Raw genomic sequence first — 24,509 nt, forward strand, 5'->3', positions numbered from 1 at the left:
GAAGAGTTGGTTTTTAACAAGAACTCTCATCCAGCTTTCTTTAACTAACTATAACTATAGTTACTAACTATTACTAACTATATAGAAATATTCAATCTTGATGGTCTGGTTTGCTTTTGTAGGTCGTATAGAGTCATCAGAATTAATTTCAGTCTGCTTCATAACCAGTGATAAACTCCTCACAGGAGCTTTAAATTGACAATCTCTCTTGGGCGCCCCTAATGGTGATATATGGTCATTGCGGGAGGACACTTCCCTATTTAACCAGACGTCTACAGCTGGCTATTGTAAGCTAGTTCCGGTTGTAACTCTTGATTTTCCTCGCTGACGGTCGCTTTCCTTTTTAGACTGTTTGCTTCATCTGAGCATCAAATTTGTTTCTTTTTCTTTGGATTTTCACTTATTTCTGAAGTTGTATCTGTGGTCATCGATCTTTTCTTTGTTTGTTCAGCCATAGTAGATTACTGTTTACTCGCAACACTTGCAGAGACCAGAAAAGCAGCCGCTTAGCTCCGCCTACCCTCTCTGGCAGACCAACCACTGCTGAGTGATGGAAAACGCGTCACTAACGGGGCGCTGCTTGTGATTTTTTACTGCGGAAGTCACCACAGACACCCAGTCTGTAATACTGCAAATGCAAAGGCTTTCATCAGTGGGCCATAGGCTCAATCACCATTGTGTTACCTCACTCAGCGATAGATAGAGACTTAACAGGCATTTATTTACATGAAAAACTTTGAGATTATTACTTTAAAATATTAATTGTATCTTTTTGTGCCTCCAAGATGTTTGGGTGAAGGTTTACAGATTAATTCAGAGCCTACACTAACTTTGCATTCTTATAACAGATAAAGCAACTAAAAATACAGATAGCAGCATGCCAAGTCAGTATTTCAGATTTAGTGTTCATTAAGTTATCACTTTCTTTGTATCTCTTACTAAAAGCAGTTTCCCAAAAGTCTGGCGATGCCCTGTGCCTGATCTGCTGTCGATGTGATGAACCTGGTATTCAAAGCGATCTGTGACAGAAATCATCTGCAGTCAATCTCATTTAATGTGATGGATCAGATCTCACTGTGTGCTTTCCACTAACATTATGGAAACGTGACAGATCCATAAACTTGGACACCATCGATGCAGGTTCACTTTTATCCAGTAAGATAAACTCCACTGAAATCAAACACCGTTCACACCGTGGCACTGCAGGTGTGAAGTGCCCGGACAAGAAAGTGCAGGTTCGTTTGGCAAAAGCAGCAGAACACGTCCTCAGATTTAGAGGCTCTGTATGGCTGATGTTATATATTCTGTTCACCTTGGGAAAGCTGAGACGGAGGATAAAAAGATAGGCTTCGGTGACTCTACCGAGTTGTAAAATCTTGTCTTAAAGTATGACAAACCACTGTGAAGTTTCTTGGCAAGTGGAAAGCCTTCAGACTCATGGATCTATTACTCAAACCAGCCGTCCTGGATCATATTTCAGTGTCTCACTGGAACCTGAAATGCCCCCACTGACACTGACACTTTCTTTATTCTTAATGCATGGCTGTATCCAGGTACCTTTTCATTTCAACACTTAGTCTTTTACTGCACTTTACTCTCATAACAAACTTTTCTTCATCACTAATCTTACAATACGCCGCATCGAGGAGCCTCATGCATGTCTGACGCTGCTAACTGGTCTGATCTACAGTCTCAGAGTTTCGGAGTGTCTTTTCCTTGGAACCATTCCTCTTGCAGGTATCGATCCGGGGCATGGCCGAAGCTGATAGCTGAGCTGCAACCAGCGTGGGAGCTAACTCCCAGCGTTCCCGTTGCTGACAGGCCCGGACCGGCATCATTATTACCGCGCTAAGCATTGGCAGTCAGGCTGCACTCTCCCCTCTCTCACCCAATGATAAACTACTGACGGGACTCGAGGCAGATTTTCAGCATACATCAGCTCGGAAAAAGCACATCAATTATTCAACCTCACACTGGCCTATTGTAATTACTCTGCATTGATGGGCTGCCAGCCATCGCAACCATAAGTCAATGAAGAAAGCAGCAAGATGCAAGAACTGTACTCCTGCCGCACTGCCAATTGCAACCTGATTAGGTCGTCCTTGGACGCTAAGCAAGAGGAAGAAAGGCTTTTTAAAGAAACAGAAAGAAAATGCACAAGTCAGTCTGTCAGCGATGATGGATGCTACGCTCGTCCAGGAGGCGTAAATGCCCCTTCATGTTTCCGTACGTTCATTTTTAATGCGACAAAATCCAATCATCTGTGTGTCTTGCAGGGCAGCTTAACGCAATGTGACTAATAAAGCGCAGAAGTTGCAAAACACATTCGGAAAGTCTGCGAAAGTGAGCCGTCAGAAGTCATCAACAGGCTGATGTGTGGCTGACACGAACACAGACGCGTTGATAAAGCATACTGGGAATCAGAGTTCAGACTGCTAATCAATGCCTTCCTGTTTACATTTCTCATGACTCTCCCCTTGCCTTCACTTTCACAAAGCTCCTGTAATCTCCGCTGAATATAGATTGGTCGCTCATCAGTCTGCGCACGAGCCAGTCATAGCAGATAGCAAACAGGGAGCGAGGAGCGAAGAGGACAGAGAGGGAGAGAGAGAGAGAGAGGGGGACGAGGAGAGTGACATCCCACTCTCGCCTCTTTAGTTTTATCGGACAGGCAAATGCAAACTCAGTCAGAAGAGGGCAAAGAGAAGAACGAAGAAAAAGAAAGGTGACTTACTTTTGAGCGAGGGGTGACGGCAGACAAAAAGAGAAGGTGCTCCTGAGAGTCTCTGTGAGCCTGATTGAGCCGTAACAGCCTCCACTGACACGGATGGAGAGAAGGAGAAAGAGAAGGAGAGTGCTGAGAAGAGGACTGGAGTCTTGACTCAGAGCGCTGCCTTTGCTTTGTAGTGTACACTGTGGAAGCGTGTGTGTGTGTGTATGAGTGTGTGTGTGTGCTCTATTTTTTTTTTGCACACAGAGTTTCCTTGGATGGGATTTGTGCAGATACACTTAACCAACTTGCTCCTGAACCGCTTCCATCTCCACCACATGCATGCAAATCCACACACGTGCATACACACACACACACACACGCACATAAAAAAGCCTTCCAAGTTGCCGTATCACACAGCTGGAGCGTTTAGCAGCGCTCAGATAATGCCATATTCTCTTGGCCCCCCCCCTCCCTCCATACTGGTCCATGGGCAAATAATGAAAGCATCTCCTCTCAGAGCAGGCGGGGAGTTTCAGTGTTTGGAAGAGATAAGGAATATGGGCTGCATTCACACCAGAAACACACTGAGACAAATTGATCCCCTCATTCTCTCGGTCAGTTGTTTGTAAGTGAGAATAAAGCTGAGAGCCGTCTGCTCAGAGCGTGAAGATACACTCACTGATATACAAACTTTATTATTAGAGCTAATTTATACTTTGTTTCTCATTCTGTGGAGTCAATCTGAGCTAAACGCAGACAGATATAGGAATCTTTACGGGAGCGGCCGCTTTCGCAGCGTGCAATTAGCCCTTTGTGTTGTGGAGAATGCGAGGCAGCCACTGACACCAGGAGCATAATGACGGCAGGTGTGGAGTTAGCGTTGTCTCGTTGTCTCCACGCCCGCTGCTGCTGCTGTGGAAGCTCCATTTTTTTAAAAATAAATCTTTCTCTCAAGTTTAGGGAGCAAATGTAAGCATCCAAATGACGGAAACTTTCAAACAAAGACGTCAGCTGTGAATGCTGCTCGGCATGAACGGCGATGTAATGAATATTAAGCACGCACGAGGGGGTTTTGCAGGCCGGTCGGATGCTAAGCTTCGTGTTCTCCCCTGCATGGGCCATGACAGATTGTCAGATTCACCTTGTGTTTTTTAAGCTCCAGAAAAATGCTGACTGTAACCTTACATGTCAAAGCCTTAAATTAGCCCTTCATTCCTCCTCTCCGCCGGCTTCTTGTTTCTATTCTCCACCGAGCTTCTTTGTAGGTAACTCCATCCCGCCACACCCACAGCAACCCACTTCTAACTGAGTCTGACAGCTCCCACGATGGCATCCTTCCCTCTTTTCTCCAACAAAATCTTATTCCTGGCCTCGGCCCACTAAAGCACGGACACTGCCCTGTAACAGGAGCAATATGCCCCCCCGGGGGTTTTGCGATTTATTGCCTGTAGCAGTTATGGAGAGGTCCCAGTTGGAGATGAAAGCACGTCCACACACAAACACACTTACACACACGGAGGAAAAGGGGGTTAGAAATGCTAATTCAGACACACAGACGGGGAGGTGTAAATCCAGTGCTCATTGTGGATTCTGCACGTTGGCTGTATTGTGCAGCGGTGAGCCCCTTTATTCAATTGAGCTGCCATCCATCCTGGCTGTGGCACTGAGCAGGCACGTACAGGGAGCTCCCACAGGAACCTCACACTCACTCACACACACACACACACACACACACACACACGAGCTGTTTGCATACACAGCAACAGACAGTGTGCAGATACAAGCAGCCATTAGGACAATAATGGCCTGATGCAACTCTCTGTAGGGTCATTGTGGCAAAATATGACTTTAAAGAGGGCAGAGGGGGTATGTGCATGTGCTGCTGTCGCTCTGAGGACACCTCTGTGTGTGTGTGTGTGTGTGTGTGTGTGTGTGTGTGTGTGTGTGTGTGTGTGTGTGTGTGTGTGTGATCATGAACACCTGCATTCATGAGTATATTTGCAGACTGTGCTATGTGATAAACTCCCTCTGGAGTTGTCACTGTGTGCACACACTGATGTGCTGTGAGCTCAGGAAAAAATAACAAATAAAGAAGCATATTTTATAATGTGATGGCTTTGTTAGCATGACATCATAATGTGGGCCTTACTGCTGGAGAAAAGTCGTTAATTTTAAACACTGGTTTAAGGTTGCTTATGTTTGAGACAAAAACTACTCGGTTAGACAAAGATCACCGTTTGGTTTTTATTTAAGACCTCTGTAAGTTCTGAAACATTCACTGTGACTGTTGATTAATAAACACTTGGTCAAAGTCAAGACACGAGCGATATCAAGTCTGAAGAACAACATTGACTGTCAGACAGAAACAAAAACCAGCGGCCTACAATGTTAAAGTTCTGTGTTCTTTCTTTATTCTGCATCAAAGAGGGTCTCAGGACAGGTTTAACTCATTACAGTGCATGATGGGAAGTCTGCAAATGTGCTCATTGTGTTTCTCTAGAAACGTATTTTAATGAGTTGAGTAAAATCTTGGCAACACTTTCAAATCCTCATCCATCTATAGACTTCAAGTAATGTGAACTCACAACAGAAGTCAGAAAGAAATGTTAGATTTACATGTAAATAAATGATGTCACTATCTATCACTGAATGAGCACACAATGGTTTGAGCCTATGGCCCACTGATGAAAGCCTTTGCATTTGCAGTATTACAGACTGGGTGTCTTTTGAGGAAAAAATCCCAAGTGGCGCCCAGTTAGTGACGCGTTTTCCATCAGCCAGCAGTGGTTGGTCTGCCAGAGAGGGTAGGCGGAGCTAAGCGGCTGCTTTTCCGGTCTCTGCAAGTGTTGCGAGTAAACAGTAATCTACTATGGCTGAACAAACAAAGAAAGAAAGATGGATGACTACAGATACAACTTCAAAAATAAGTGAAAATCCAGAGAAAAAGAAACAAATTGGACGCTCAGATGAAGGCAGACAGTTTAAAAAGGAAAGCGACCGTCAGCGAGGAAAATCAAGAGTTACAACCGGAGCCAACCGAAGACGTCACACATGCAACACTGTCTGGATATCTGGGAAGTGTGCTCCTGCAATGACCGTTTATCACCACAGGTGCCGCCAAAGAGAACGAAACTGAGATCTTCCAGATTACAACTTTATGTTTAACTCAAAATAATAATAAATAAAAACAAAGCGTTTGTATTTTTGTTACAATTAAATGATTAGTTAAGTGAACTTCATTCGAGAAGTTTTACAGTGTGGGAACTAGTTATCATTTAATTGTCCTGGAGGGAAAAGCTAAATATTTCCCTCTTACATATAACACAGCCAAATTATAAAGAAACTTTGAAATTAAACTGCAGAACAGCAGCAGAGTGAAGCGTACTTTCTAAGGTGCTTCTTGCTCCTGACCTGCACTGCTGTTTAAAATATATTGTTGCATCTTAGCAGCCCAGAGGACTCCGGCACTGTCCGAAACCCTATTAGGCCTGAGAGAGAGACGGAGCATGAACAGTGTCTCCCCTCTCATCTGCCCACTGATGGATGCTGAGGACTATAATTGTGTTGATTGGTGTGAGAAGCTGCACGAGTCTTGAGAGCAAATGAGGAGCGTATATCCAGCAAAGGTGTGCAGTGGCAGATCTGCAGCGAGGTGAGCTGTGGTCTCTGGCCTCGGTTATTATCAAGCTGAGTTATGGGCGTCCGCCTCCCCCACCAATCTGCACACATTACAACGCCAAGCCAGGACACGGCATCGTTCCTTATGCTCTGACCCTGGGCTCTGCACATGCTCAGTAAGCCTCTCTCTCTGGTTCCTGTCTCTCACTCTATTTTGGTCTCTTTAGTCCATTTCTGCACTCAGACTCCATTTATAGAAAGACAGGACAGCTAATGAACTGGAAGTTAGGGGATCATTTTAACAAAGTGTGTAATGGAGGACGAGCTGGTACAAATGAAAGCCATGTAACCAAAATGAAAAAGTGAAACCTCATCTTACCAAATAGTGAAAAAAGGGCAGAATTAAACCAAAAACATGAATTTAATCATAACCTAAAACTTAGTCATTAAAAACCACTAAACCGCCTTCAATCTGACCAGTAAGCTGCTGCTAGGCTTTTAACACGGTCCAGCAGATGGTCACACATAACACCTATTGTAATCTCTTTGCACTGGCTGCCTGTTCACTTTGGAATACATATTAACATGTAGAGCTCTGCATGGCCAGGCTCCAGAGTCTATCATAGACCTTCTGCGCCACAAAATCACAAGATGAGAGCTTCAACGCAGGGTTTTTTGTTTTTTAAGAAGTTTTTTTAGGCGTTTAATGCCTTTATTGAGAGGAGGCAGCAGATCGAGTCGGAAACAGGGGAGGAGAGAGTGGGGAGGACACAGGGACTGTGGAGGACTGAGCCTCTGAACGTGAAGCCGCTAAGCAAAAGTGGCGCTATACGATCCATGGTCCTAAAACATGGGGCAATTGTGCTTTCGAATTAGTAGCTCCTAAGCTTCGACTAATAGGACTGAGGTCTCTGGACTCTGTTGGTTCTTTTAAAAAGCAGATAAAAACCCATCAGAAAGGCTGTCTATCCATCTCTCTCTTTCTGTCTGTCCCACTGTCCCAGCTTTTCCAGTCGAGGCAGATGGCTGTGTGTGCTGGAAATGAAACATCGAGGCCTTCGATAGCTTGGACACGTCCTCAGAATGGACCAGGACCCGAGCCTTGAGATGGACTCCACCTGGTAGCAGGAAACAAGGGAGGCCAAAAACAACCTGGCGGAGAACCGGGATCTCGGGAATGAAAACAGCAAACCTGAGTTAAGGCGAGGCACAACATGCTGCAAAGGATAGGAGCAGATGGAAGGAGATAGTCGCAGCCTTATGTTCCACAAGGAACAAAGAGAATTCAATTAAGTTTGTTTTATTCTTTTAAAATGTTATTTCCCTTCTTTTCCTCAACGGTGAGCACTTTCTGACTGGTGTCTGTGAAAGGTGATATATAAATAGCCTTTGCTTGCTCGCTTAAAACACCTAAAAACATGCACAAAAATATTTCTTTAAAATAAAATCGTGAGAATATTTTTTCCCCCTTGTGTTGGAAAAAAAAAGAGCTAATTGCGCTCATCTTTAAGGAGCCAAAACAAAGAGGAAAAAAGCTGCATCAAAATGACATCAACAGACAAACACGGAACAATGGCTCTCATGAATAACACGCCCGGCTCAATAGCAAAACAAAAAAGCCATTTCCATATATAACAGAGTTAGCGTGCGTGAGTGGCAGCACGCCATCATCGCTCATGTGACGTTCATTGTGTTGCCGCCTGCTGGTGCAGAATGCTGACATGCAGTGACTGGCAAAAGTGTGAGCGGAGGAGCCGCTGCTGTCTGTCACCCTCACCTCCTGCTGGGGAGGCCTGTGTGTGCACCCTTGGGGGGGGTGGGAGACAGACGGAGCGGGAGAGAGAGAGGAAGAGGGAATCGAGTTAGAGCGAATGGAACATCAGGCCATATCCATCTTCTTCGCCTCCTTATGAATATGTAAACCAGACAGGTCAAGTAGGCATCAATGACTCTCCTCCCCCTGGAATTCAAGGCAGGAGAGAGAGGAGCGCTCCCCTCTGGTGCTTTCATCCAATAATGGTGGATCTCTCTGAGGCATGTTATAGATACCTCTGACTGTGTGTATGTGCATGAGACAGTGTGTCTTCGCTACAAAGCCTGGAAGAAATGTATTAAATACAACTGTTGGCATTGAAATTTGAGGTTTTTTTATGTCTTTGTCACATTATGGAAATTCAGAGGAGGAAATGTATGAAGCCCTGACATTTTCTTCCTTTTTCTGGGGGAAATGTGGTTGGGGTTTGTCTTTTCCCCCCCTCAGATGTGGAGGGAGGACTTGGAAGCCTTAATCCTGCGCTGCTGTTGCCAAAACCACTCCCTTCCCTCGCTCTCTGACTGCCTCCCCCCTCTCTCGCGCTGCCCTCGGCTCTGCGTCTGGGAGCGAAACGTTGGCACAGCTTCAGTGACAGAGCGCACCTCACCACAAGTCCGTTTGATGGTCCAAGATGAGAAGGAAGCATTTGGTTTGGATTATTCTCATTTTGTTACTGACACAGTGCACACAAACCACACGAACACAGAATCCCAGTTAAAATGCGAGTTCGATTCAGGACCATTCTGCATCGCTCTTATCACCGCCGCCGACACATTGTCTCTAAACGTCCCCTGGTGACTGTCATGTCTGGGCATTCTGTTCAGACATTGCTTTTTGGTGTGTCACTGCACTGGTATAAAACTCTCTATGACACCAGTTATTATCCACTGATCAGCTGTTTGGCTTGGAAACGTTCACGAGCAACTTTGTGCAGACTTTTAAAACAGTAATCAATAAGTCCCCAACAAAACCACTGCACCACAATCAGTCAGCACAGCTCACATCAATTGAAAAATAGGACATTTAAATACCAGTAATAAAATATATTATGAAAAACAGCAACCAACCATAAAACAGGCGGGAACCTTAGAACGAGAAGTTACAGAAGCTTTATGTAACAATTGGTGATGTGATTTAACTGGTTACTGCTTTCAATGAGTGTAGGGATAAATAATTCAAAAATGAAAAGAAATGAAATTTATGTCGATGGGATTAGCTAAGCGCAAACCTTTGAGGATTATAATCACAGAAAGCAGCCCTGTTTAATAAGCACTATCATTACACGGCTGTGTTAAAAACTTGATTCTGATTGGTTAATCACAGCATTCCGAGGTCTGCCTGTTTCTCAATAACAGACCTTTGCTATGAAAAACAGACCGTTGCTAGGGATGCAACTCTAATCACACAATCCAGAGGACTAACTGTAATCATATCAATCCACCGAAAGAAGTCCGGTGAATTACCATCGGTCTGTTTACAGAGAGAAAAAAAGAAAAGAGACAAAACAGCGGAGAGAAAGCATTAAAGGTTACACGATGAAAAAACTGAAGGCTACGACAGAGAGATCTACAAAACTGCAAAAAGACGGCACATAAGGAAAAAAAACATTAAAGAGAACACAGCACGGGATACAGAGGTGCTTAAAGACAGTGAATGGAGAGACACAACACAATCAGGTGCTGCGCTGATTCCTGCAGTCCGGTTCAGCGTGTCGTACTTCACCATCAGTGGAAATATTTCCATGTAGTGTGAGTGAAAACGGCGAGCTTAGCTTATTTTAATGCGATTCAGTGAATTCCATTCCAATGCATTCTCTAATAATGCTATGTCAGACAAAATAAGCAGCTATCAGTGTTCCTCATACGTCTCATCCCTATTAAGTAGGATATATATATTTACATTGAGTTACACATTTACAAACAAAATCTTCTCAATCCAAATGTGTCACATACAGCTGCCTGGTCTGTGGCCCTGATCTTCAAAACATGACTCAATAAGTGCCACACTAGCGTCACACGTACAGGGCTCCGGAGTCAAGTTAGCAATAATAAAAATACGTTGATTAGACTTTAAAAGTAAGCGATAATAAATAACTATAAAGCAGTTTGGTTGTGTAGGCGCAAAACTACTTTGTTTGTTTAAGGAAAAAAAGTTTTAAGTGTACTGGTATTGGTACTAACATACATACACTAGTAATATTACTAACAAATGTTACATCATTCTTTCAGGAAGTTTACATTGACTATTTGTTTCATACAGGAATCGAACCCTAATCCCCTGGACAAACGTTCCATGTTTGTTCGACCCATCCATTACCTCCAACCACCAAAACAGCCATGCAAGCTCGTCATGCGACGTCAGCTGACTTCAACGTGTTGAAGTGCTGGTTTAGCTCAGCTGGTAGAGCAGTCCTTCACACATCGACCGCGGGTTCGACTCGACTCGCGGCCCTTTGATGCATGTCTAACCCCGCTCTCTTCTTCACTTCCTTATCGTCACTACCCTATCTAATAAAGGCCCCCCCCCCAATTTTTTTTTACAGAAAAGCCTCCTGTACAACTTCATATTTTGGCAGACTTGTTCGCTGATCAAGCTGCTGTTTTTGACAACTTGAGAACAGGCTGTTATACACTGCATGCTTTACAGTTCGATCTTTATTATTTGCTGTTGCAAATCTCTCAACTCAGATCAATGAAGTGTCATTTCTCATCAAGCTAATGGAGATGCTGTGCTTAACGGAGCGGCCTCTGAGCCTATCAATATGCTTGCACAAGCTCCCACTCCTCAGTCATAAACAGAAGGATCAGCAGCTCCTCCTGTTAAAGCTAGCTTCATATAAAGAACATCGGAATCAAACATGCTGTCGCCTTCTGTGTCCTGTGGAGGTCAGAAAACACATTTCATTATTTCCCTCTCATCCTTTAATCCTCTCACACCTGATGTAAGCACCAGGCTGAGGAGCACACACACAGACACACGGTCAACAGGAGTTTTTGGGCCATAAATACTGATGCGCAGAGTGTGTGTGTGTGTGTGTGTGTGTGTGTGTGTGTGTGACACCTTGTGCGTGGATGGAGTGAGAGATAGGGGACAGAAGATGCAGAATAGAGGACAGACCGGGGGCAGGTGTGTGACAAAGAGAGGGGGAGAGTGGATGCATGACTTGTGGCAACATTGTCATCTTAATTCGTCGTCTGGGACGGAGCCGGGGTTTACACCGGGATTACAGCTCAGGACCAATTATTACCTGAGAGACTGAAGGAGAAGCGCAATGTCAGAGCCGGGATAAGCAAGCCAAACGTGATGTGACAGGTATGCAGCAACTCGAGCCGTAGCAGGTCAGCATATGGTGAGCTAGCAGTTTGTCAGCTCACGTTAGCCCGAGACCCGCTGCTTTAATGCCTAATAGTCATCTCCATCACACCTGTCAGCGCGTCAGACACCTGCCAATCACAATCAAACACCCAATCCTCCCACATGGTTGTGTTTACTCGTGTGTGCGTCTGTGGAGCTGACAGGGATTCAGCATAATGTCCACACAACAGGTGACCTTTGTGTCCCTGCTGACAGTACTGCTTCCCGTTGTTGTGTTTGGCTCTGACACCTCATGAAACGTAAATTGGATTGTAAGAAATTTCATAGAGCGGCGCTCGGTGGAGAATACAAGTAGATGTCAGTAGGAGGGAGCCTCTTTAAAATTCCAGTGTTCTGGCTGCCTCGACTCAAGGGTAATGTATGCAGAATCATGGCCAGGCTGGACACATGCAGAGAGAGGGGTCATCTCCACAGCAGCACACCCAACTGCACATTATGCTGTTCTTTGTCAGGAAGACACACTATTATTCACTGAGTGTATTCATCCTTTGTTCCCAGCGTCTCATCCCAGAAATCAGCTAATCACCGCTAATCAAGTAATCAAGACTTTGCATGTATTAATTAGGCAATTACGCGTCATAAAATCCAAAGAATCCACACAAAACAGAACTCCCAGTCTAATCTTTGTCGCCCGCTCTGCTTTCGTTTGCGAATAAGCAGAAAGCTCCCTCTGAAAAACAGAAATAAATGAGTCCGAGAGTGCCAAGACTACTCTGTGAGAATCATCACACACTGTCTGAGGCTGTGTCATCCACAATAAACGGTCAGGGGGAGTTTAGAAGGATTTCTAGTTTATACCTATTAGCCCTGAAATGAAATGACACCTGAAGTTATGGAAGAAAACATCCGCAAAACCCACAGAGTCTTTACAGAGCAACTTACAGATTGGAGACCTCAGAAATCAATGTGTACGTTTTCTTACATTTCTGCATCAAAACAGACGACCGGATGTGACGCAACAGAAGAGAGTCCTGAAGATTAACGACTGGTTTAACATTAATAAATATGGATCTAAATGCCAGTCTTGTCATTGCAGATGAAGAAATTGTTAATTCATATGCATATGACACCACAGGCTGATAATTATAAGCCTGTTAGGCGTCAGAGAGGCCAGGAACAGGCCAGGACGAGGAGAAATAACAGCCATAGGAGAGACATTGAGCTGTAGTGCGACGAGAAGCAGAGGAGAACTGGTGTTAGTGAGCGATATCTAACGACGGGTCCCACGGGATCCGTGTGCGCCGTGGTTCTGGTCCGTCAGACGGCCCAAGCAGCTGGATTCACGAGATCACAGGATCGCGGGAGAACTACATTATTGCGCGGGAATTGCGAAATCAAACAATAACACACAAACAACAATTCAGTTTGCACCTCCGAGGTTGATAACCTGCTCATCTGGATATCATTCTGTGATTTTTGTGCTTCTACCATGGGTGATTCACTACTTAATTAAAAGTTTTCACTGTATTGAAAATGAGAGTCTGTACGTGGTGTGGTGTCTGACTTCCTGTTTGGAACGATCTGCTCTGTTCAGCTTGTAGCGGCCTCCGAGCGGAGAGACGCTTCTGGGACATGGTGGGGACGGAACGCGGCGTGCGCGGTGGAAACACTCACATCACAACATTGTAAAGTTAATCACGTACAAAAGCCTATAAAGGCGTAGTAGCAAGCAGGAGCGTTAATATTTACCCATTGCAGTTACTAATGGGCGAGTGTCGGCTTGTATCAGTTGTGTTTCGTATTGCCTTCTGTAATGGTAAATCCGTACTACCTTTAACAGTGCCACAGCGGTGTTTAAGAGAGAAGGAGAGAGAGCGGTGACAGTTACCTCGTACTTTGTCTGATAGCTGCTCGTGTGTCCCGTCCTGAAGTCCGGTCTCTTCACCTGCACAAAATGCATCCAGGGACGTTAGCTAGCTCCGTCCCTCGGCCTTTAAGGAGAATGGTGCAACTGGCACAAATGCAAAAATGAAACGCAATATTAGACGAACAAAATTATCTACACGGTACGATACGACCTCTCAGACTCACTGCCACCCACTTCTGCACGTTGAGCTAAGGCAGAGTCGGACACAGCGAGTCCCTTTTGTTACGTAATATTACGCGATCAGCAGCTTTACTGAAAACGGCCACTTTTTTAAACTTGTGTCCTTATGTTCCTTTAAATAATATGAAATCAAGGATTAAACTTTTCCAAGATTGCATATTAATAATGTAGTAAAAAGTTTAACCTGCAGGTTGCTCTTCATAGTATGTCTGTCCTTGACTCACCTGGGTTCGCATGTGTTAAATAAGGTAAGGCAATTTCACTTTAATAATCTGTTAGCGGGTTTATTTCCAAGCCTTGCAGTTCTCTTGCAGCCCTAAAATAGACAAGTAGCATTTCAGACACCATCCTTAGGGTAATGTAGACAAACACATGGACATTAGTTTCATTGTTTACCACCACAATAGATCCTATAGGCAATAAGGCTTTGCTAATTGCTGCTGTGTGCAGATGGAGTCAGGTAGTCCAGCTTCTGCAATGAGTTCTGTGGAGCTGTAAGGGCTGGAGGCAGAGACAGTAATGATTATGGAATTACCATGGCAGAGATTGTGATGGCTAGCCTAATGATTTCATGTTAGCGTAATTAGCATTACGAGGAGGACTGGTGGAGCGGGGGCGAGGAGATGGAAAATTGAAGAGGGAGCAGCAGAGAGAAGGAGAGAAGTAACGCGGGCAAGAGAGTCGGAGAAACTCACAAAGACAGCGAGGAAGAGGAGAGACAGCGAGTCGAGATGGAGAGCGAGGAAGAAAAGAGATGGAGAAAGCGAGGGAGGGGGCGAGACAAAGGGGATGAGAAGTGTGGGAGGATGTTCATTAACTAAATGAGGATGAATTGTTAGCATGACTGTGGGCTGGTGAGGTTCCTTAGCTTCAATTACAGAAATGCTCGTCTCACACAGAGAAGGAAGTCGACCCCCTCACAGGCTGTCAGCTGCAGGTCCAGCAGATGAACATCAGCTCATCAACATTTCTCTCTCTCTGGCAACCAACTTAGATCCTGACTGAATACTTCTCAGACATAACAGAGAGCTCAACGGCTAAATGAGACTGAAAGAAAAGGAAACTGTCTTTCCAACGCACAGTCCTGTGTGCGTTTGATGGTTTGGGTGCGGTAATGTTGTAATTTCCGTGAAGAACTTGCCAAACAAAGACTGTATGATGTAATGCCCAGACAATAGCACAATAACATCAGCTACATGTCAGGTTTGGTTGACAGTCCTGCGGAATCAAAGTGCAACAGCTCCTTCCTTTATTCTGCGCCATCCTTCAAAAAAAATGGAAATGATTGATGGTTCCTACAATAAATCTGATTGCAATCAGGGGAAAGACTAAAACTGAAGCTTTTTCCTCCTGCATGTCCAACAGCTTCCTCTCACTAATGCAGAGGAACATAAAGGGGAAATACGGACTGCAAGGAAGCAAGTGAAAGTCCCAGAATAAATCAAACACAGCACCATAGCTGGATGATCTTAACAGCATCTCAGTGTTTCATTTTCATTTGTTAATAAGCCGGGGGTGAAATTGAAAGTGATGACTAATCATTTAAGATCTTTGGAGTGGAATAGCAATACGGTTTTAACTGCTTTACAGTCATGACAGCGAGTGACATTCAGGCATTAGAATAATCACATTACAGCTGCATTTAAATGAGGACACTATAATATGCATTTGCTTATGAGTAGGTACAACTGACTGTGTATGAAGAGGGATGACAAGTGTCCATCTGCTCTCATTGTACAAAAGTGAAGCCAAAATACGTTTTTTGGAGGCGGAGACTGCGCAGTAGAGATCGGCGGGTACAGCCACGCTACCGAAGTCCCGCCCCTTCCGCTAAACAAAACACATTACACTCACCGAAAAAGTTACCGCCGGCATTTTTAACAGCGTCTTGTGTTGGTCTGAAGCAAATGTTCACAGATATGGGACCTTCAATGACTGACTGTTCCTCCTCCACTCTGCTAATCCAGAACAGATCGGCTGCAGGAGCCGTATTTGTCAACAGAGCTGTCAATCATCCTTTTTACAGCATCAAATAACACTTGAAGAAAAATATACAAAGATTTTTTAGTTTGACTCATGTCCCATCTGTTAACATGGAGGAGGCGGGCTTTATGACCTATACTGCAGCCAGTCAGCAGGGGGCGCTCCAAATGTTTTGGCTTCACTTTTTGGGAGCTGTCACGCCGTCCGTCTTTTTATACAGTCTATTGTTGGTCCCATATTTAATGACAAACTGACAAATGATCCACTGTTTCACAGGAGCCAGTGTTTGTGTGTGTTTGTGTTTGCATACACACATACACACACACTTCTGTCTTCCTGTTGCATTCCAATTAGCGCCTTATTGTTCACTGCAGAAGCCGTGATAATATCAAATCATTCTCCTCATTTTTCTCTGCTTCTCAGATCATCTCCACGGGGAAATATGTAAAGATTTGAATCAGTGATTACTCGTGAAGGTTAGACCAAGTTTTATCCAGATCACAAAGTTGGACTGTACATCCTTTTGTGAACCTGCCTCCCCCGTAAGTGGAGGGAAAAGTTGGTCATTATTATAAGGTGGAGGTAGACATTGGTAAATGATCAAGGAACAGATGTATCATACTGCATCTTAATACTGATGCATCTATACGAGCTACAAAAACAAACAAGGCCACCAGCGGGAAGATTGATTGTTTCTGTATTGTAATTTTTGCTGCTGCCACCGGGTCGGTGTCAGACGAGGAGATTAACAACACGCTTGGTCCACCGGGGTCCTCAAGAGCCACACGAACCGAAAGCTAGGCACAGGAGCTTTTAGAAAGCACACAGATACAAACATTTCCTGCTTTTTCAGGACATGTAGGGAGGGTGCACATACTTTATATACTGTCTGTTGTTTAGAAATGGACTTTGAATGCACGTCTTCTGTCTCTGTAGCGCCCCTAACACATGCTGTCAGACAGCCTCTCGCTGTAGGAGGAGTGAAGTTTGTTCATTGTCTCTGCCTCCCAGATTAATATTATTTCTTATCTTTGGTTGACTATATTTCTTTAATTTACTGGCACCATTAGTGTTTGTTATTGTAACATGTTCCAGCCTAGGATTGCTGGTGCATTTGCAAAAGTTGGTTGGTGGGACGCCGGCCCTTTAAGAGAAACGTGAGCTTCCAACAGACTCTAGCTAGTCCATCTCAGTCAGTCTGATGGCTGTTGAGCTGCAGGTTGCCGTCTTTACATCAAGGAAGTTGTATGTCTTTGCCAGATAAACCACATTCTTCTTTGATAAAACATTTCTTATTCTTTGACCGGAGTCACACCCCCATATTGTTTGCCATCTCTATTCAGTGCAACTGTAGAGGCCCTAGACCTCTGTTATTCCAGAAAAATTCAAGAGAGTCTGCCACCGACATTTTCCAGAGTTGCCCTTTCACACATGTCCCTCACAGCGGTAGATTGGCCCTGTCGCAAGGCGGGGCGGGACCTCATGAGACAGGACGTGACGTAAAAAGTACGCTGCTGCCCCCGCAACTAGCGAACAACTTCAGCATCGGCCCTCACAGCCAGAAGCTCCAGAATCCCTTCATCTCTCCAGTTTGCAGACATCTTAGCTGTCTTGTAAATTAATAACTCGGATGTTTTTATTCATCCTGTTATGTGTTTTTCTGGTTTGATTATCACTCCATCAGGTTATCAACTCTATCAGGTTATCACTCCGCCCACTCGCTCGGGGTGAATGTTCCTGTCTATGACCTGCTGCGTTCACACATCGGCTCAGCCCGACTTCTTGCAGACGTTTTACCCGGAGGCTGGCAGAAAAAAGGCTGCATAAGCCGCGTGCAGCCCACCAGAGTGCAGTGCATGTGTGAAGGGGGGGCGTCTGAAAGCAGACTTCTACAAGTTACCAAAGTTTGTCCTGGAGATAATGCCTGCTGTGGTTAAACAAAGAAGAAAAAAGCCCTGTTCAAACATCAGAAAGTTTGGTATTTAATTGCATGAACTCGTGTGTGTGTGTATGTGTGTGTTAATATGGATGAAAGAGTTTTATTAATGCATCCGTCGACCCGTACTTCAGGTTCCTTCTATCCCTGTTTTTCTCTCTGAGCCACAGTTACCATTTAAAATGCTTAACAGCCTAATTCCTGTTGAGTCTCATAAAGCATTTGTCGGATCCGCTCTCCATGTTTAGGATTAACCTAATCCCACCGTTATGAAAATTAAAGTTTGAATCTTCCTGTGTCGCCCTGGAACAAGTTTCTGCCTCTTTATTGTCATGTCAGACTGCCCTCGAAAAAACCCCAGCCCTCTCCTGGTTTTTTCTCGCTCCGCACCACTGAGTGAAGGGATGGTTTATTCACTTAATGAAAGAGAGACGGATATTTGCGTGAGCGAGGGAGTCGAGGCAGCCAGTTAATCCTCCTCTGTCTGTGTAACTACTGCTCCGGAGACCTCTATATGTCAGTTAGCATTACACTGTAAATACCTTCTCATAAGGCGGAGAGACGAGCGGTGGACACTTGTGAAAATTCAGCAGCTCTCATAATGACCTGCATTAATGTTGTGTTAATTTGCTGCTCATCATTTCCTCTGAGGACGTCACAGCCGGAGTTTAATCCCCGAACTCGTGCTTCTCCAAACTCTGGAGAAGTGAAACTGAAGATGCCGTTTTTGTGCCACAATTTTGAACATTTTGAAACACAACTCACCAATTACTGACTGACGTCTCCGGAGTCAGCTGCAGGTGTTGGATAACTCACTCATTACAGGCTGTTCTTGCTCTCATCCCTCCATATTAACAGGCTCCCACAGTCACTTAGCTTCCAGTGTTCTAGAGCTTTTTCTCACTTCCACTCTCTCTCTCTCTCTCTCTTCTTCCATAAGTAATGGGCACACCTGCCACTTTTTAAATCTGCTTTGTCTGTGGCCACGTTTAATTGCTACCTCAATTATGTTGCTGTTTCAGCTGATTCCACTGTTGACCAAGACGTTTGCCTCCGCTCGGTGGAGGAGAGTCCACGGGGGAAAATGGAGGATTTCCTTGCAGCTTGGTCTGAGGCCCACAGCTTCAAAATATGACAATCTAGGTAAATCATAGCTTTGTTTTGTCACATGCAGGGCTCAGTGGTCAAGTTAGAAATTAAAAATATCAAGTTAGACTTTTAAAATAAAGCAGTCAAGTTCTCATTAATGAGCTGGCAAAATCTGGTTGGAGCTTCAAAATAAAGCTTGCAGACAAACATTTCACATTTTGTAACTTTTGGTCATGTAAGAATCGTTGACGGTTAAAGTGGTTAACGTCCTGAACTGGTCGCAGTTCAGTTACGTTTATGTACCAAAACTACTTGGTTAGTGTTAGGAAAAACATTATGGTTTGGGTTTAAAGTTTGAAAATACACTGTAGATTATCATAATTATTATTTGTAAGGATGCGTTACTGTCCCCGAAAAAAGAACACAAAGAAACAACCCTCTGATTTTACAAAGATGCCAATTTGATATCTAACTGCAACACTGAGCATTCAAGCGCATGTACATAGAATTAGGTAGTTATCACAGACTGTACATAAAGATGGACGACATGACAGCTCCCTAAAAGTGAAGCCAAACCCTCTCTATCGCCCCCTGCTGACTGGCTGCAGTATAGCTCATAAAGCCCGCCTCCTCCATGTTAACAGATGGGACATGAGTCAAACTATAAAATCAAAATACACGCCAAATACATTTTTCTCAAACATGGTTTCTGTCAGTATAGTTAGTTCTTATCATGCTGATTTACGTCCAAGTGTTCATTTTTCTGAAAAGTTTATTTTTAATAAGTTATTTGATGCTGTAAAAAGGATGATTGACAGCTCCGTTGACAAATAAGCATCCTGCAGCTGATCAGTTCCCGATTAGCAGAGTAGAGGAGGAACGGCGAGTGGAAACTAACACTAACACCAACACTACAGTCACTGAAGTTTTTATAACCATGATATCTACTTCAGATCAACACAAAAAGCTGCTCTGCTGTTAAACATGCCGGCGTGCAGGATCTTTGCTGATATTTCAGTAAGTTAAATGTGTGTTTTGGTTAGCAGAAGAGGCGGTACGTCGATACTCCACCAGCTCTTCTATACAGACTCAGGGCCCGTAGGCTTCAACGAAAAAGGCAGTGCGGTGCGCCTCACGTTTTACAGCCTGCAAAAACGCGCTCTGTCTCAGGCTCCAAATACGCAAGTAGACAGTGCCCACTTCCTGTGTTATTTTGGCTTTACTTTTGTTGAATGAAAGAGGATGGAGACTGTCGTCCATCTATATATACAGTCATTACTTTTAACACACATAAGCTAGTACTAATGTACATACATGACATCACTAGCTTGCGTTACAAAGTTTAGAAAAAGGTCGACTTTCTAAAGAAGTCAACATTGACTGAGTTCAAAGGCCCATGTTTATATAAATGGAAAATCACAGCCCTCTAATGCAGCGTTAAGTGTACCATGGAAGGAGGACGATTCAATCCCGTCCCCAGTGACTCAGATGTCCAGGACACACTGTCCATAATCCTGTTCAATGGATTTGTTTAGCAATAAATATGCCCACATTGCTGTGTATCAGTGCGAGCTCACATTTCACTGGCCAACTCCCACACACTCTAAACGGTTGGCCGCATGCACGATGTGTGCAACAGAGAGAAGCAAATGATGAAACACGGACAGAGAGCTGTCCTGATGCTGAAGCGGTCTTGTTCCTCTGAAAGTGGGAATGTTCAAAGGACAGGAAGCAGCACATGAACAAACTGAGGTAACCCCAAACACAATGTTTTCTACAGGACCCTGGTGCTCCGATGTGCCCAGATGTAGAATTAAGTTTAACAAGTAGATAAATAAAAAGAAGAGCCACTCGAACATCGAGAAGATTGACCAACTCTTCTTCGGCTCAGCTGGGAGAGAGCTTTTACAACTTATGATGTCTTTTAGCTGATGGCACGCTAAATGAAAACAGATCATAAAGGCTTCTGTAAATAAAACTCTGCAGTTTTTTGTATTAACACAAAAACACCACGATTTTAGATGTGACTACAAACAGTATAAACATTCTACATCAGATTTACTTTTACTGTATGGAAGCATCAGAGCAATAAATAAGAATCATCACGACACAAACTTTACAAACAAGAGCCCTTTATATACTACTAATGTACAGAAGAAGTAGTTTGCTGTCAGATAGATTTGCTATCAGTAATAAAACGCACAGTTAATCTGGCATGAATAACAATATATAAGCTGTGTACGGAGCAAAAGGGGACGTTGAGCCGAGTTCGCCCCACTCTCATGAGCAGCTGCATGGACGTGTAATTGGGGCGACTGTGAAGCTTGTCAGGTCACATAGATTGTCCTGAACTTTAACACTATCTCACTGTCTTATATGTGCAGATGAGGCATCAGATGGTATCCACAGTGTCGCGCATGACTGAGGGTCCTGCCTTTATTGTTTTTAATGCGTGTTTGTCCTGATGGAGCAGGACAGTCCCGTCGCTATAATGCACTGGAAGCTGATCTAAGTATGAGAATACTCAGCTGGACAAGAGGATAGGTTTTGTTTCAGCATTCGTGGGGACACACACTTCACACTTGCTGCATAAAGTTTCTATTTTTGCAAGATATAATTACCATTATTGATATGTTTGTCATGTGTCCGAGGAGAGATTTTTGTTTGTGCATCATTCACTTGAGCTGCACTCTCCCTGCCTCCTGAAGGACTCATGAATCACCTGACAAAAGGTCCAGCTGGGTGACTCTGTTTAATCACTGCATGCACTAATATGCTATATGGTATTAATAACAGGTCTACGTCCTGCAAACTGGTGTCTCTTGCAGCATGTTGGAGTTTTTCTATCACACCCTAACATGTGGTGGTGTTTCAGTGTCTCGCTATAAGCAAACAGCAAATAATAATAGTTATATATATTTTGATTTTATAGTTTGACTCATGTCCCATCTGTTAACATGGAGGAGGCGGGCTTTATGACATATACTGCAGCCAGTCAGCAGGGGGCGCTCCAGATGTTTTGGCTTCACTTTTAAGGAGCTGTAATGTCGTCCATCTTTTTATACAGTCTCTGATAACTACCTAATTCTATGTACATGCGCTTGAATGCTCAGTGGGACCTTTGCAGTTGGATATCAAATTGTCATCTTTGTAAAATCAGAGGGTTGTTTCTTTGTGTTCTGTTTTCAGGGACAGTAACGCATCCTTACAAATAATAATTATGATAATCTACAGTATATTTTCAAACTTCCAGGCAGCGAGTCCCTTTTACTGATCTCATTAAATGGGACATCCTTTCTTCCCTTCTGTTTTTTAACAGGTAGCTGCTGCTGTCTGATCCTGCTCCGTTAAAACCTTCAGACAAAGCAGATGATTTTCTATTCCCCCGTCATCATCCTGCAGGACGAGAGACTCATTGTTAAGCAACAGACTCATCGTGAAGCGAGGCCGACTCGCACACACGCCTCAGACCAACTTAACACGGAGATAATTTAAAACTTTCCTTTGTGCGGAGAGGTGAGACCGAGTGGGAATGCGATTCTCTTGCCTTTAGCATGTAGAACAAAGTCTTACAACCAATCCCAACAGACTAGTTAGTGAGGCCTGGGAAAATTGCGTCTCCTACGTTAATCTTTCAAAATGTAGTTTCAGATCTTTAATAGGGGAAACATATGTCAGAGAAATAATCCTGTTGTACAAAATCAAGTCATAGCAGATTGTCCGGGATTAATCTCCGGTGTGAGATCCAATCCATAAACATCCCTTGACTGCTAGAGAGCTGTGATAATCCCGTATCAGACCGGGGCTGTTAATCTTGTTCCTAACACACGACCTTTTCCCACTGCGTGAAACAAAGGCCTGAAATTACCTCAAGGTGACTCAATGTCACGATGCTGAAATGGATGAGCTGAAGCAGACTCTGAGAAATAACAGAAATGATTAAAGGAGATTATTTCTCCCTTTTCATTCATTTCCTTTTATCCTTAATTTGCTGAAATGTTTTTAAGTGTAAGAAAAGTAAAAGCTTCTGCTGGAATGAAGTAATCCGTATTCAACAAGCATTCAGCTCATGCTAACGTAGGATCACCCCCCACTGCTCAGCTGCTCTCCTTTGGTATTTCACCACACTCAGTATTCAAAGCACGGACAGCTTTAAATTACCACTCTTTCTGCATATGTGTGTGCGTGAGTGTGTGTGTGTAACTGCCCTTTTCATCGGCCCTTATTGGTAATCAAGCGTCATTGAGATCCTCCCGCCTGCAGAAGGGGAAAATGGCCGACTTCGCTGGGCCCCGACCCAGCCTCAGCTTCACACTGAGATTTATGTGACCTGTTAGCGGACCCCCGCTGGCAGGGCCCATCATCTGAATTATAACGAAGGATTAGGCCCCGGGCTAATGATAGAGCCGGGAGGGGAAATTGACCATGTGTTTTGCTGTGGCGTGTTTCCTGTAAACCAGATTACAGAGCACACGCAGAGCCGCACAAATATGAGAGACGAGCGCACATAAAAATTATGTCTATAAGCAGACATGGAGATTAAACACACACTGACACACACCAGTTTAAAACTGGCCTATAAAAGGCGTGGGGGATGCAGCTGTGCTTAGATTATGAATCTCTATTAACCTTGCCAACCCATCAACTCACTTTTAATGAGGCCAAAGATAACACACGCGCATGCACACAGACACACACAGTGAACTTAGAGGCTCGCAATTTAAATTAGATTGCCAAAAAAACATGTTTATTTATTAACCCTGGTTTATCTGAAATTCAAAATGCCACGCTTGGCCTACATGTTGTACGAGAACGCACATACATGCGAATATACACACAGTATTCAAAGGCCCGACACTCAGAGTACACATGTATGAAGAGCCTGACACACATGAAACTCTCGTGTGGGTCAATAGTTGGGTAGACATGGCTCGGGGCGGTTTTCACACTGCGTGCTGCTCATTTCCACCGTTGTGGAGTAATGGCACAGTTCGACGTGGCCCCCGGCGTTAAGATAACCCAATATCCGCCAGCAGCCGGACTGCTATTGTTTCATTTATAAGAAAACATCTCACTCTTATATCACATCACAGCTGCTCCCTCCTGGGGATTACTTTCAGCTTGTGGATGCATCTGTGTGTGTGTGTTTGGGCTAAATGTTACACACAGGAAAGACCATAGATCACAGGATTCCCACCCAGCATCCCACACCGCTGCCATCCAATCACAAGAATCAATACGCCCCTGGCCTGCTATGGACAATATCAGTGGATCCGCCCTTTAAAGTTAAAGAATATAATAGAGGCAATTCCATAAAGCCATTACCAGTTCAAGGGCAGGTGTACATGCGATCGATAAGAGTCGAGTACATGGGGCTGAGAGGGGTTCAGGAGAGCTATCCCACCCGTTCTCATTCAGGTTGTGAAATACCAACGCTTTGTCACGCCCTTTCTGTGCCTCAGACGCACGAGGTTCCCTTAAGCCATCGTTTTCTGCCCCTTTCTGCCTGAAAGCTTTTATAACACTTGTTAAAGATGTGAAACAGTTGCAGTTTGGTTAAGTTCATGCACCAACACTACCTGACTTTTGGTCTCACATGGCACAGACTAGTCTCCTAGTGGAAAGTTTTAAGTTTGATCCTTCTAACCACACAGACTTCCTCTCTATGCAGACAATGTCGCTCTTTACACGACGTCATCTCATTTCGTACACACTGGAGCCCCGGAGGTCTGAGTGTGTATCACTGCCATGGATGGGTTCCTGATGCTGATTCCAACACCTAGACTTAAGTAAGGTCCTTCCCAGTAAGGTCCCCCTGTGATAAAAAATGTACATATCATTATCCTGTCTTAACAGCTGTATAATATTAACCCTGTGTGAATGTGATTTGATTGCAACATTGTTGTAAGGCCTGGCTTAGATCAGCTCGAGCTCT

Source organism: Semicossyphus pulcher, unplaced genomic scaffold (assembly GCF_022749685.1).
Source record: "Semicossyphus pulcher isolate SPU_LCO1_2020_fin unplaced genomic scaffold, fSemPul1.0.p SCAF_1, whole genome shotgun sequence".
NCBI lineage: Eukaryota > Metazoa > Chordata > Actinopteri > Labriformes > Labridae > Semicossyphus > Semicossyphus pulcher.